This window comes from Symphodus melops, assembly GCF_947650265.1.
Source record: "Symphodus melops genome assembly, chromosome: 13".
Lineage (NCBI taxonomy): Eukaryota > Metazoa > Chordata > Actinopteri > Labriformes > Labridae > Symphodus > Symphodus melops.
Window position 1 is genome coordinate 19,123,964 of NC_136703.1, and position 12,811 is coordinate 19,136,774.

Below are 12,811 nucleotides of genomic sequence, written 5' to 3' on the forward strand. Positions count from 1 at the left end.
GCAAAACACTTGTGTAAATAACATGATTCATTAAACCCATGTTTTAAAAGCGTGCGCCTGTGCTCTGCTTCTAAAGAAGAAAACAAAAAGACAGAACATAATCCCGGGTTTTAATTAGCGGAGTGTAGCGCATGCTCATCTGCTACGTGTGGCACAGGGAGCGCAGGGAGTGCTGCCTTCTTGCTCATTATGCACTAATGAGTTGTCTATTAATGAAAATGGAAAGCATTTATTTTGTGAGCACAAAGGGTTCAGCTGGATTAATTACTGCACTACAGCAACAAAATGAAAACAGAAAGTGCAGCATCACTCTTGTGTGGCACATTAGCCATTAACCAACTGTTATCAGGGCCTGGCCAACGCTGCTGCACGACACGCAGCGGGAGCAGAAAGTGATCGCACAGGCCATTAAAACTTCACATGAACTGCACATCGGAAGCATTTTTGTTTGCACACTTGCTCCAGTGCAAACATGGTTATTCTCGTACACGTCCACATAGAAAGGAACACCATGTCGTGGCAAAATCAAACACTGAATGCCATCATAATGATGCCATTTAAATCAGAAGGTACAAGTTTCATTGAAATTTATTTATTTTTGGTTGAAAATACAGTCTAAAGATAGATAGATAGATACTTTATTGATCCCGAGGGAAATTCAAGTGCACATATTCTAAAACATTGTCACAAATTTAGGGAAAAAACAACATCAGCATTTTCTCACCATGGGGGGGCTCAGAGGACGAGAATGAGGGAGCAGGATGAGCGGCCCTCCTTGCGATAATGGTGATCAGAGTCATTCAAATAGCCTGTTGATAGCTTGATTTCCCACTGGGCTCTCCTTGGAGAGGTCAGGGGCATGGGGAGCATGTGGACCCTGGCAGCCTCAGCAGATGGTTCTTGATCAGATATTAGAGTCTGGGCAGCGAGGTCATCTGGCCATGAGAATTCTGCCCTGCCTGGGGGATAACAACCCTGTCTGAACTTTTAGTCTCCAGCTCTGGTTCCAGCGCCAGACCAATCGCTCTTCGACAAATCGAGTCCATGCCAGACTAGAGGGACATTGGAGCCGTGACAGACTTCAGTCTTTAAGCCTTGTGACAGTCTGGGCAAAGACAAACTCTGAAACATTCTTTCTGCTGTCGTTTGTTCCCCTCCAGGAATTGGTTTCTCCAGGATGTGATGACAAATGCTTATGTAATTGCTAGCGCTGTCTTCTCTTGTAAAAAAAATAAAATAATCACATTGATAACCAAAATCCTACTTAGCTGGATTTGAAGAGAAGCTATCCTTTCATTATCCATCACTGGCTGTCCCTATTGTGGAAATGTCTGGAGGACAGACAAATCATTAAATAACAAGAGCGCATTTTAAAAATGTGTGATTCGAAGCATCAAATGTGTTGTATTAAACGCTTGGAGAAGGAATAACAAGGAGGATCAGGTCTTTGTTATTAAAATCGAATATTAATCTCGGGATGACAGTGTATGAATGTCTTTGGTGAAAAACAAGGACGATAACATAAATCGCACTTAGATGACTCTCAATCATCTATTGGCTTTCCTGTCTTCCATTTTCTGCCTCATCTGTCCTCGCTCTGAGTCCTCCTGCACTGACAAATCCGCAGAGAAAGTGGGGTGAATAGGCACGACTCTCTGAGCTTTATTTATCCTTTCCCCTGCGACAGTGGCAGTCTAAAATGGCAGGGCTTCGGACATGACCTTCAGTTAGAGTGCTTCTCCATCAGTCATCGCTGCCACCCACAGATCAGACAGTGGATGAGGAGTAGTGGCACCCTCTGTCCTCTTCCCCTCTGCATGGTAGATTTCTCTCCTATTTTTTTTTTTTTATTTGTCCTTTTTTTCCTGTCTCACGGTTTTACTCCCTCCTTTTCTTCCCCTTTGTGTATCTTTATTTGGTCGATGCCACTTTCAACATCACCTCTTTGTTTCCTCTCTGAGGTACTGTCTTGGTAAGTAGCACATGGAGCTCTGGTTTGTTTAAAGTGTAAACATCTGATAAATGTTTCGCAGGAATTGTAAAGCAAACAAAATGAAAGAGGAGAGAGGAGGATGATAGCTGTAAAGAACACAAAAGAGGAACATTACAGTAAGTTGTAATTTTCACATCCACTTGTTCTCTTTTGGCACTAACATACTGTCTGACTATGTTACACCTAAAAATGCTAAATCATTGGATCCCATGTTTCGTGTTGTTGGATCTTTTACAGAATACGACATGATAAGCAGTAAAGTTAGAGTTAAATTACAGTATTCAAAAACACAATGGTTAAGAGTCGCTATTAAACTAAAAGCAGGTAAGATAGCCTCACATATACTGTATACTTTTGAATCATGGAACCAGATGAAACACCCTCCACAGCTTTCTCAAACCGAACAGCACATCCTCCATCAAAGGGATGGTTTGTGCGAAAAAGACAGATGAAAAGTGTCCAATCTGCTTCAAAAACTCAGTTTGAAGGTGACACAGCTCTTCTAACACAGCGATTCATCATGAAGGAAATCAAGTAGGGACATGTGTTTTTATGATCAGCATACAAACACAAACACACCCCCACACACACACAAACACTGCAGAAACTGACAAAACGCATCATTATCAAAACAAAGAGAGCGCCAGCAACAAAATGTGTTCTTTAGACTTTATTATTGGACCAAATGAGTAGGAGTGTTCTTTTTTTAAATCTGCAGGTTTAAATCAAGCTCTTTTACACATCCTCTCCCTATCTCCTTCTTCTTCTTCTTCTTTGTGCCATGTTCCTGGAGGTTATTTGTGACAGAAATACTTCTGTTTACTCTGTTTCATATTGGTAGAAGTTCAAACTTTGCGTTTCTGCAACATAAATGATTCTCCTCTTTCCTGTGTAAATTCAAAGCTTGATCCAAAGGCAACCGGACCTAGTTCAAGATCTTCGGCTGAGTCCAGTTGCTTTTGTATCAAGCTTTCGATTTCCCATGACCTGGGTGACTGAGGACCTACACGGACAAACGCTGGATTCTGCTTTGAGTCAGAGGATGACAGAGGAGGGAAAACAGCTCACAGAGAAGGAGACGATCTGTAAGTTTACCAGCACGAGAACATTATTTATCTTGAAATCCACACTTTCAGAGTTCTTATTGCAATAAATATCATGACAAAATGATATCCAAAGCAATCATCTCTGTCAGAGCACATGTACCACAAAATAGCTTTCAGGAAATGTCTTGGTGACTGGTTGCATTTTTTAATAATTGTTTATTGCTTTCTATTTCATACACGCAGAAAAATATTCATAAGGAATGTTCTTATTTCGGGCCTCCGGCTTCTCTATAAAACCTTAATAATGAAGACTAGGTTTGAGCATGAGATGCAGAATTACAGAGGCCTCAGGCTAGACTGTGCATCTCCAAACTATTCATTCAGGAAGAGCGAACAGTGTTCTCCTCATCCTGCGTGGGGAACATTTTACATTTTTACATGAAAGCTAATGTTAAACATATATTCTTCCCTTTTTTTTGTGTGAAACAAATCGTTTACTCAATTATATCCTGGAAAGGAGAAAAGGTCAATGCTTTTAGTTCAGCTTTTTTAATTGGCAGTGTAAATACATGTAAAAAGTCCTGGGAACAGTAATTGTGACTCGTGTTTATGGAAAAGGAAACGCAGTAATTAAGGTCAACAAACGTTATGAGAAACTGTGCAGCTTTTGTTGGTCTACCCTCAGTTGTATTCATGGGGCCACACTGAATTCTTACAGTCAAAATGGTTGCAAAATGTCATGTCACTTCCAAGACTCGACTAAACACTGCATATCAGTGCCACTATAGTGTGCAGAAACCTTTAATACTCAGCGGCTTCTCAAAAGCTACTCATATGGAAACTCAACTCAGCAGGATATAAACAGCCCCGATTTTAATTAAGAGTTCAAGACTGGATTAACATACTGAGCAAGTTGAATGAAATAAGCTACATGAACGCGTATTAACTACGTAGGAGAACCAATGAACAGATATAGCTGTAGCTGTGGATGGCCTGGTCCTGTGGCTGACGGTCAGTCCCACCCTTTTCTTCAAAATCACTCTCACGCTCAATTTCTGACAAATCTTCCTCTTTATCACCGTTCAAAGCTTCCCTCTTTCTCTTCAAAAATCATTTCTAAGGCCCTCTTAGCAGAGAACATCTTTTGAACATCGTCATCGATTGTGATAAGAAGCCACACAGGCAAAGCTATTCATCTGTTGGACCCTGCTCCCAATTTGGACCTTGGATAGCGTGTGTGAAAATATAGAAAGGTTCCTGCAAGACAGGAGGTTAAAATGTGTGGGAATGTGTGTGCAGGTGCTTGAACTGAAACAATGTTGCAACCTTGTGTGGCAGAAAAAGAGGTGAAGACAAATTCAAACACACACGCACACACACACACACACGAGTGAAGTTACAGCTTCCAGACTCCAGTGGACCCAAACACCACACCTGTTGTGTAAAAGCATTCAAAACATCTTCTTTTATGTGTTCTTTGCAGAAAACAAGCCAAGGCCAATGAGTCTGAGGTTGAATAGATTCTTTATCGCATCATTTGATTGAAAGCAGGTCCCACAGATCTGAACACTTCACAAGGGTTAAAGGAAACAAAGTATTTATTCATTCAGTTCATAATTTCGCGTATTTGTTCCTCTTTGATTTTGGAGAATGCATCTTATGTGGCCAATCTCAGAAAACTCTGTGTGCCCCCATCCACACACTTACATATGAGTAATACTCGGCATGCAATTAAAAAAGCACTGGGAGGAAATTTACATATAACTCAGCACAACAGGATAGCTAACCTGAATATACGAGGTCAGGATGTTTTCTGTATCCATCATCTAAAATGATTCACTGAGTCAAAAATATGTTTGGTTAATGTTGGAAACGTGCCAACAGGTTGAGCTGAATAGATCCATCGAGACACTTCAACCGTGTGTGGTCTTTCAGTACGTGACACGCACAGTGTTCAGGTTATACTTGAGGCTGCAGGTCCTACACAACCACCTGTGGGTTGTCTGTAGAACAACATGGTCACACAACAGCCTCCGAGCCAGCAAAAGGGTGAAAGTGGCTGTCCATTTCAGCACCTGGGACAGCTCCCAGGTAGAAGGACGATAAGAAGGAGGAAGGAAGATGCTTTTCTATTTTTACATCAGTGAGAGCTTTGTCGATAAAAACATTAATTATATTCACAGCTCAGCAATAAAGAGTTTTACCAAATAAAAAAAAATAAAAAAAATGTTTTCTCGCATTTCTTTTGTATCTTATTGGAGATGCATGTCACATCTGACAATACCTCCAGAGACTAGACAACACCCTGATACAGAAGAATAAATCCAGCTTTGGACCTGGACACACCTGAGGCCCATCATCTTATCAGTGAAGCTTTAAATTGCCCAGCAGGTGGAAGGAATGGTTAGTCAGTTGGAAAGAGAGAGCCAAGCAGACAAGCAAAAGAGGCCTGTTCAAACCCAGCTGCAGCACTGGGAAACTGGAGGACCTCCTGATGGGGGGGTTTGACTTTGACGAGGCATTTTTTTTTTTTTTTTTAATTCTTTCTATCCATTTATACCTTGGTGCAAAACCAGTGGGTCAAAAACAAGGTTAAAGAGGGAAAACATCACAATAACACAGCTGTTCTGTGAGGACTGTGTATGTCGTCTCTCTGCTGTCCTCTGCAGCAGTCCCGTGGTGACAACAAACCGAGGTGAAGGATTAGACTGAGATGATGGGATGGCTAATGGCGATAAAACACTTTGAGGACAACAACAAAAGACAGGAAGTAAAGACAACCGAGACATATTTGCCCAGTGGAATGAAGAGTAAGATAAATACAGAGTGGAAGATGAAGGGAGTGAAGTGGGGGAAATGTGGTGATGCAGGGCCAGCCGAGGGATCAGGACACTCTGTCACACTGTCACACCCAACAGGCACCGCTGTCAATCAGACACACACACACACACACACACGGTTGACACCACAAGGAATTGAGCACCCCGACAAAACAACACACATATCCAGATATAAAACTATTCCTGTGGTGTTAACATAATCATAAAGTACCAAATAAGAAGCTGCAATGCAACGAACAAGAATACATTCAGCTTTCAAGGTTTTAAGACTGTCAAAGAATACAAAAGTAAGCCTAATCTTTTCTAAGTCTCAACAGCCACTGAGAAAAAAAGGTGATATAAGGATTTGCTGTAACATCAGCAAGCGCTTTTATTTTCTTTTCCACCAATTACTGAAGGAAACTGAGAATAAAGAACGGCGTAGGAGAGAGGTGAAACCTGAACCACACTTTCCAGAACAGTCTCTGGCTGTCGTGTCATTACTTCAGTTTTCTCCTGCTAAGGGTTTATTGCACAGAATTTAAAGAAACTTTATTTTTATGAACTAAGCAGTTTGGAGCCAAGAACTTCATTTGTGTGTGTGTGTGTGTGTGTGTGCGTGTGTGAATACACATGAACACATGAACTGAAAGAAAGATTCAGCCCACAAGGTCAAACTAATAAGTGTGAGTAAGTATGACAGAGTGCGATGCAAGGCACTTACTGTAAAATTAAGTCTCCCGCAAGTGAAGAAAAAAAACAAAAAAACATTTCTGCAGTTGACGGTTGAGTTAAATGAATTTTTTGCATTTCTTTCGAAACAGGGACATGTTTTAAAATGACAAAAACAAAACAAACTCCTCCGATGGACCTTTGGTGCTTTTAGCTTCTCATCCCCCTAAGTACATTTTCTATTGATAAACAACAGTGACACCTGCACTCTTCATTAAATTATATGCACTGCGCTGATGCCAAACGCACTTGACAAATCTGCCCCCATGGACTCTTGTGGAAACACATTTAACTCCCGGCATTAAACCTGTTATCACATGCACATATTAAACCATGCCAGGCTGTCCAGAAGTACAGAGGCAGAGCTTTTAAGCAAATGGCATTTGTGTAAACTAAAATGGCAATGTTGAAAAAGTCAATTCAATAATAGCTGAAAGCCATTACAACGTTGTCATTAACAAGGTTGCTGGAAATGCAATTAGCCCCCTCACACTGCTCCTGGCAACAAGCAGGCAAATGTTTCAGTGAAACAAAAGACCCTGGGAAAATACAATATTAACAGAGTGGCCTTAAAGAATGATGCTTTCTATGGAAAAGAGAGAAAGAGATTAAAGAGAGACTGGACACGATGTAGGAGAAACCAAGTCCAAATCTAAAACATAGATAGGACGGAAAAGAGGGCAAGTGTAGTGCTGCTGAAGCCTCATCCCCTCCCCCCGAAACTCACACACAGAGCTTTGTTTTATGTAAGACACAACTGAACGCTTGGTGGCGCCGTCACAGTTTTAGGAAAAATAATTCCATGTCATTTTTCAGAGTGAACGACTTGATTTTAGCGTACTTTACGGCGACGCGTCTCCCGCCGTTGTGCAAACACGGCATGTTGGCGTTCAATGTCTTTTGTTCAAGTTTCGGAGGCTGCGAGACTGCATGTGCTCAGATGTGAGTGAAGGAGGATGAGGTCGTGGCTTAATGAATGATAGGCATCACTGTCGCACAGCAGACTCTCCAGCAGGTCTCCTTGGAGATAGGGACCAGCTGTCTATCCCCAATACTCTGTCGTCAAGGTCACTGCTCGGCTTATCATGGAAAAAGACATCACAAAGGTCTTAAAGCTTTTTAACAAATACTGACTTCCTGTTCATGCTTTAAAAATGCCTTTAAATAACTGCGTATATGTAATAACTGAAACATGGCTGCTTTATTATCAGGGGATGTCATTCTAATAGGGCTGCATCTGTAGTCATAGTACGCTTCCTGAAATACTGTAGCATAAGTTCATAAGGAGTGTTTAGAGTGTATAGAGTTCTGTGGTTTGCTGTTCGTGTATCAAGGCGGCTGCCATTGATATCCCAGCGCAGCACTAAGGCAGCAGACGGGAGGGTAATGAGGAGGCAAATATGATTAAAACCATCTCCTCAGGCTGCCTTGGACCTGCCATTAAACCAGCGGACGCTCCTCATGCCTAATCCATCACACTGCTTAGCTCCCACTGAGAGCGATGGGAGAGGCGACTGTTTGTTAAAACACCCCTCAAACCTCCAATCTCCCCTCTCTGAAACATAACTAACACTCCAGGAGGCTCCTGCTTTATTAAAGATCTGCCATGGAGGCCTCCGGGCAGGGGTATGGAAGGGGAGTGTTGGTGACATCCCGATAAAACTGTGACATCCTCGGTAAAAAAAAAAAATAAACAAAAAATCTACATGGGGGGGTTCCTATCTCCCCAATAAAAAGATAAAACCATAAAAATAAATCTACAAAAAAAAATCTAGATAGAGAGTAGAAACCTATTTCCAATAGCTCCACAAGAGCAACTCTCCCTGCAATAGATTTAACCGTTCGCAATCACAATACAAACTACAGCCTGAACGTAGCTGCATACCCTTCAGAAGTTGGCATCGCAACTCATCTGCCTTCGATGAAATGAAACACAAAAGCCCATTTTCTGTTTGTGAAATAAAGCATGAAACATTTTCACAATGATGGGGACTCTCTGCCAAGACACCTGACTGTGTAAAACAGCGTGTGCCAGGAACAATAGATTACGCAGAAAATTAGCACAACATCACAATATCTCCTTCACTGCTTCTGCTGAAAGATCAAAAACACAGGGGCTTCTAAAAAATGTACAACTGCAACAAACTTAGCTGTTGCTCCACTATAAACATTTTATCAATGCTGGTATGGTGAAGGGACATACTCGGTATTGTTGTACACTGTTCATTCATATCTTTCTTGGAAACTAAAGGCATGCTTTTTTGGGCTATTTGAGATAAGACGGAATTAAAAGTAGTTAGTGTCCTTATATGCTGCTGTAAGCGTCTGCAGGCTATACTAAAACACCCCCTTTTTCTTCCCTGAAGACAAGAATCGTGCAGAATCCACAGGCAACTGTTGAGCCCAACATGTCGGATTGTTGTACAAGGGCCGCAGGATAATTATCAGCAGGAAGCACAGCCTGTGGAGAAAAGAGGCATCTTTTGACCAGGGCCTTTTAAATGAGCCCTGCAGACCAGCTGAAAGATGCTGATGCCTCTCTTTGTTGAAGAAACGAGAAGCGGTTCCATGAAATGGATGAGGACTCACAGTTTGAGTGTAATGCTAGGTGCTGGACTATCAGTGCAGATGGAGGTGGCTCGGCTCGTGTAACCCAGGCTGAAGTTGTTCTGTATATGTGGTCCTAACCCACGTCATGGTGAAGTGGTGAGTATGAAATGCAGCCTAGTCCGTACACTTACTTAAAGCCACAGTGAATGGTTAATGGTCGATATGAGAAATACACATCTCATTCTGTCTGTCTGTTGATGGTGCTGCATTATGTAAAAGTTCCGTGTCAACACATGTTCGTGGAAATGAGAGTGCAGCGGAACCATGTAGGATACAACACATATGTGCACAATGGTTTGTCATGTTCTTTTTATTCAAATGCTTATCATTTGAAGTAGAACGGCTTTTGTTTTAAAGAAGTCTGCCTAAAAAAAATGCCTCCTACAATTAGAAACGCTGATTTGTTTGGAGCAACTTTCTGGAAATAGCTGTTAAAATATCTGAATTAAAGAAAAGCACAGAGTATAATTGTTTGAGGACAGCAGAAGGTACTATGTCCAGATATCCCATTATCATCTCCGCCTCTTAGAGACTTCATAAAAATGATGGGTGGACTGATGGAGAAGACAGACTGCTAATGAACAGGAAATAGAATTTTCTTTTCTTTTTTTTCTTCTGTGAAGCGCACAGTCCTCTGGTCCAAATGTACGTTTTTTACGTTTCTGTCTCTGTGTTTGATAAAGATAGGAGGATGGTGTGGAGTCGTTCCATTTTAACAGCTTCTGCTGAGCCATATGTTTGATCTGGTCTTAATTTCCTCTCTTCATGCAATGGGGTCAAAATTCATTTTTTGTGCAGCCTAATGTTGTCAAGGCAAGAATGCCACCTTTTTCAGAGGATCTGATGCCAACACTGGGGCAAATTCCCCACTCAAAATATTTCGCGGGTTGAGCATGTGTGTTGCATTAGGCCTCTCCCTGGGGCGAGTCAGTTTAGCCGACACGAAGAGCGATGAGAGCCAGATAAGTACAAGACCCTAATGTTTTATGACACCCAAGGATGCTTTCATCTCCTCTTCATGACTCACACAAAATATAAACACTCACACATGGAACATGGAAGCATATGCGCTCGTACAAATACAAACACACACATCTCAGACACACACACGCGCGCACTTCAGCCGCCAGTTACAATTTAATCATTTCAGTCAGACATTGCGTGGCCTGTCCAACCAAGCATATCTTTCCATCTCTTTTTCGATTTCTTCTCTTGGCCGAAATTTCAATTTTGTGTGTCCTCGCCACAACTCCGTCTACTTTTTAGGCCGCACTGTCTGTACTTCCTGATCCCGTTTCCATACTGACTGCGACAGGACATTTCCTGTGCCGTGATGGATTTTAAACTAACGCAGCAGCCATGATGACACGCAGATCTACTCTGCTGACAGCGGGGATATCTCTCTCCTCAGACTCAAACTCTCACTGTCTGCACCCATTTCCTCGTTCCACACCTCCATTCATTAGCATGTAAACATTTCCAGCACTGACGGATTCCAATCTTCCCCACCGCGACTGCAGTGCATGACAGCAAGAGGTAAAAATATCGAGTTACATGCGGCAGTATAATCATCGGGCTTTCTTGTGTGCCATCAAACTGCAGGTGACGGGAAAATAGAGTCTACTCATGAGTCAGAAAATGCAACGTGCACAGCAATAAATAGTTCTAATCCGCAGCTTTTGCAAGGGAGGCAACAAATCCCACGAGGGATTTTTCTCACACACCTGTTCTGTCGGAACAGATTTACAGCTCAACACAGTCAATGCTATAATGCATATTGACATTAACATGCAGCACCTTTCTCCATCTACACCATACAGACCCGTGGATGACCTATATCCTATCCGTTGCCAGCCTAATGAATTTGCCATTATTCATTATTTCTTGAGAGCGGGAACAGGTACGGCACGGCTGCATGCTGCAGGGAAGTAATGGGAAGACTCCGCTCGTCTTCCTCGTGCCTGTTCCTTTTGAAGTGGTAATGGGCTTAAGGTGCGTGTAATTTCCTGCCGATAGCGGATGTGGGAGAGGGCCACACCTGGGCGTGTAGGATAAGGAAGTGGGACTCAGGTTCTCCCAGAGGCTCTCGTGCTCATCGTCTCTGCTATCGCGTGGCTGATAAAGGAACAGGTGTGGCACTGAAGTTGGATACAGATAATACCGGCGGAAAGATTGTCCTTTAAACCGTGACGAGATGAACTTCCCGAACACTGGAGCTGGGATATGTTGAGTTAACAGTCACTGGGGTCGATAGGAGCAACCAGTGTCCGAGTTGTTATGGAGAAATAAACTGGAGTCTTGTGAGGTTATTTGTGGCTCTCAGATTCTAAACCGGGTTTTAAGAGCATTTCATATATAACAAACTTTCACTTTTTTTTTAGAGAGGATTCCTTGTGTGGTTTACAATCCTTCCCTCTAACACATCACATTAAAGGAAGGCACTCTGATGCAATGCTCTCGACAGTCTGACACATCAAATTATAGATTATTCAGAAACTTCACAGTGTATCTGATGAAATACCAGAATGCGAGAGTGTGGTGCTTCATAAGACGACACAATTCACAGTACAAATTCCGGTGCGCGCTACAGAGTGCGCAGTGAAAGTTCAGGCGTATGTAGGTGGCTGGGAGGATGGATGGCAGCCTCTGTGTCCTCTAAAGTCTCCTGGTGTAGGCCAGAGCTGAGTTCACCTTCATCTATCAGCAGCATCGCTGTGACCACCATAACTCATCTTCACCTACACAACAAAATATGGAGGGGCGCATGTGGAGGAGCAGAGAGGGGACGGAGAGTGGAGAAATAAAGTCAGAGATCGTGGGGAAGAGGATCGTTGGTCTGCTTGATTGCGCGCTCTCAACGCTATACGTGTTGCATGAATCGGCTGGAACGTTTCCCCGGGGAGACGCGCAAAACGAACGCTGCAAACAGCTGGGTGAGGCGCACGCACACACACACACACACACACACACACACACACCTACACACACACACACACACACACACACACACACACACACACACACACACACACACACACACACACACACACACACACACACACACACACACACACACACACACACACACACACACACACACACACACACACACACACACACACACACACACACACACACACACACGAAGCCAGCGTATGTCAGGATCTGGCTCTATTGGATTACCTGAGGACACACTGTCTGTCTTTATTGAAGAGGTCCTTGTCGATTAAAGTTGCTGATAAATTGATTATGCCTCAAGGCCACCTGCTGGGCGCCGTCTGGCAACAATCAGGCTCAATAGCAAATCAATGTTACATAAACCGGTTATCATAGCGGATATTGACCTTATCAGGGTATATGAAGATAAAGATCAGAGCTTAACATATTGCCAAAGAGAAACAGGACGGGGTTAATCACCTGTCTGACCAGTGTCTTGGCAGAATCACTAAAATAAACAACGAATGGAGCCAAAGGGATTTTAACCGTTTCAAAGAATAAACATTTGCTTTTTTTTTTTTTTGATGGCGAACAGAAAGAGAGGCATTTGTGTTGATGCACGCGCCTGTTCGTTTTCCTCTCCCTGAGTGTGTGTCTTTTTGAGCAGGTGCTCC

The 12,811-nt window shown here is 42.7% G+C and overlaps 1 protein-coding gene across 3 annotated transcripts in view; it reads right to left on the reverse strand.

Annotated features, from left to right (window-relative positions):
• The window catches only part of LOC306833603 (cadherin-4-like), a 209,579-nt gene that overhangs the window by 121,778 nt on the left and 74,990 nt on the right, over positions 1 to 12,811 (reverse strand). The window lies entirely within an intron of this gene.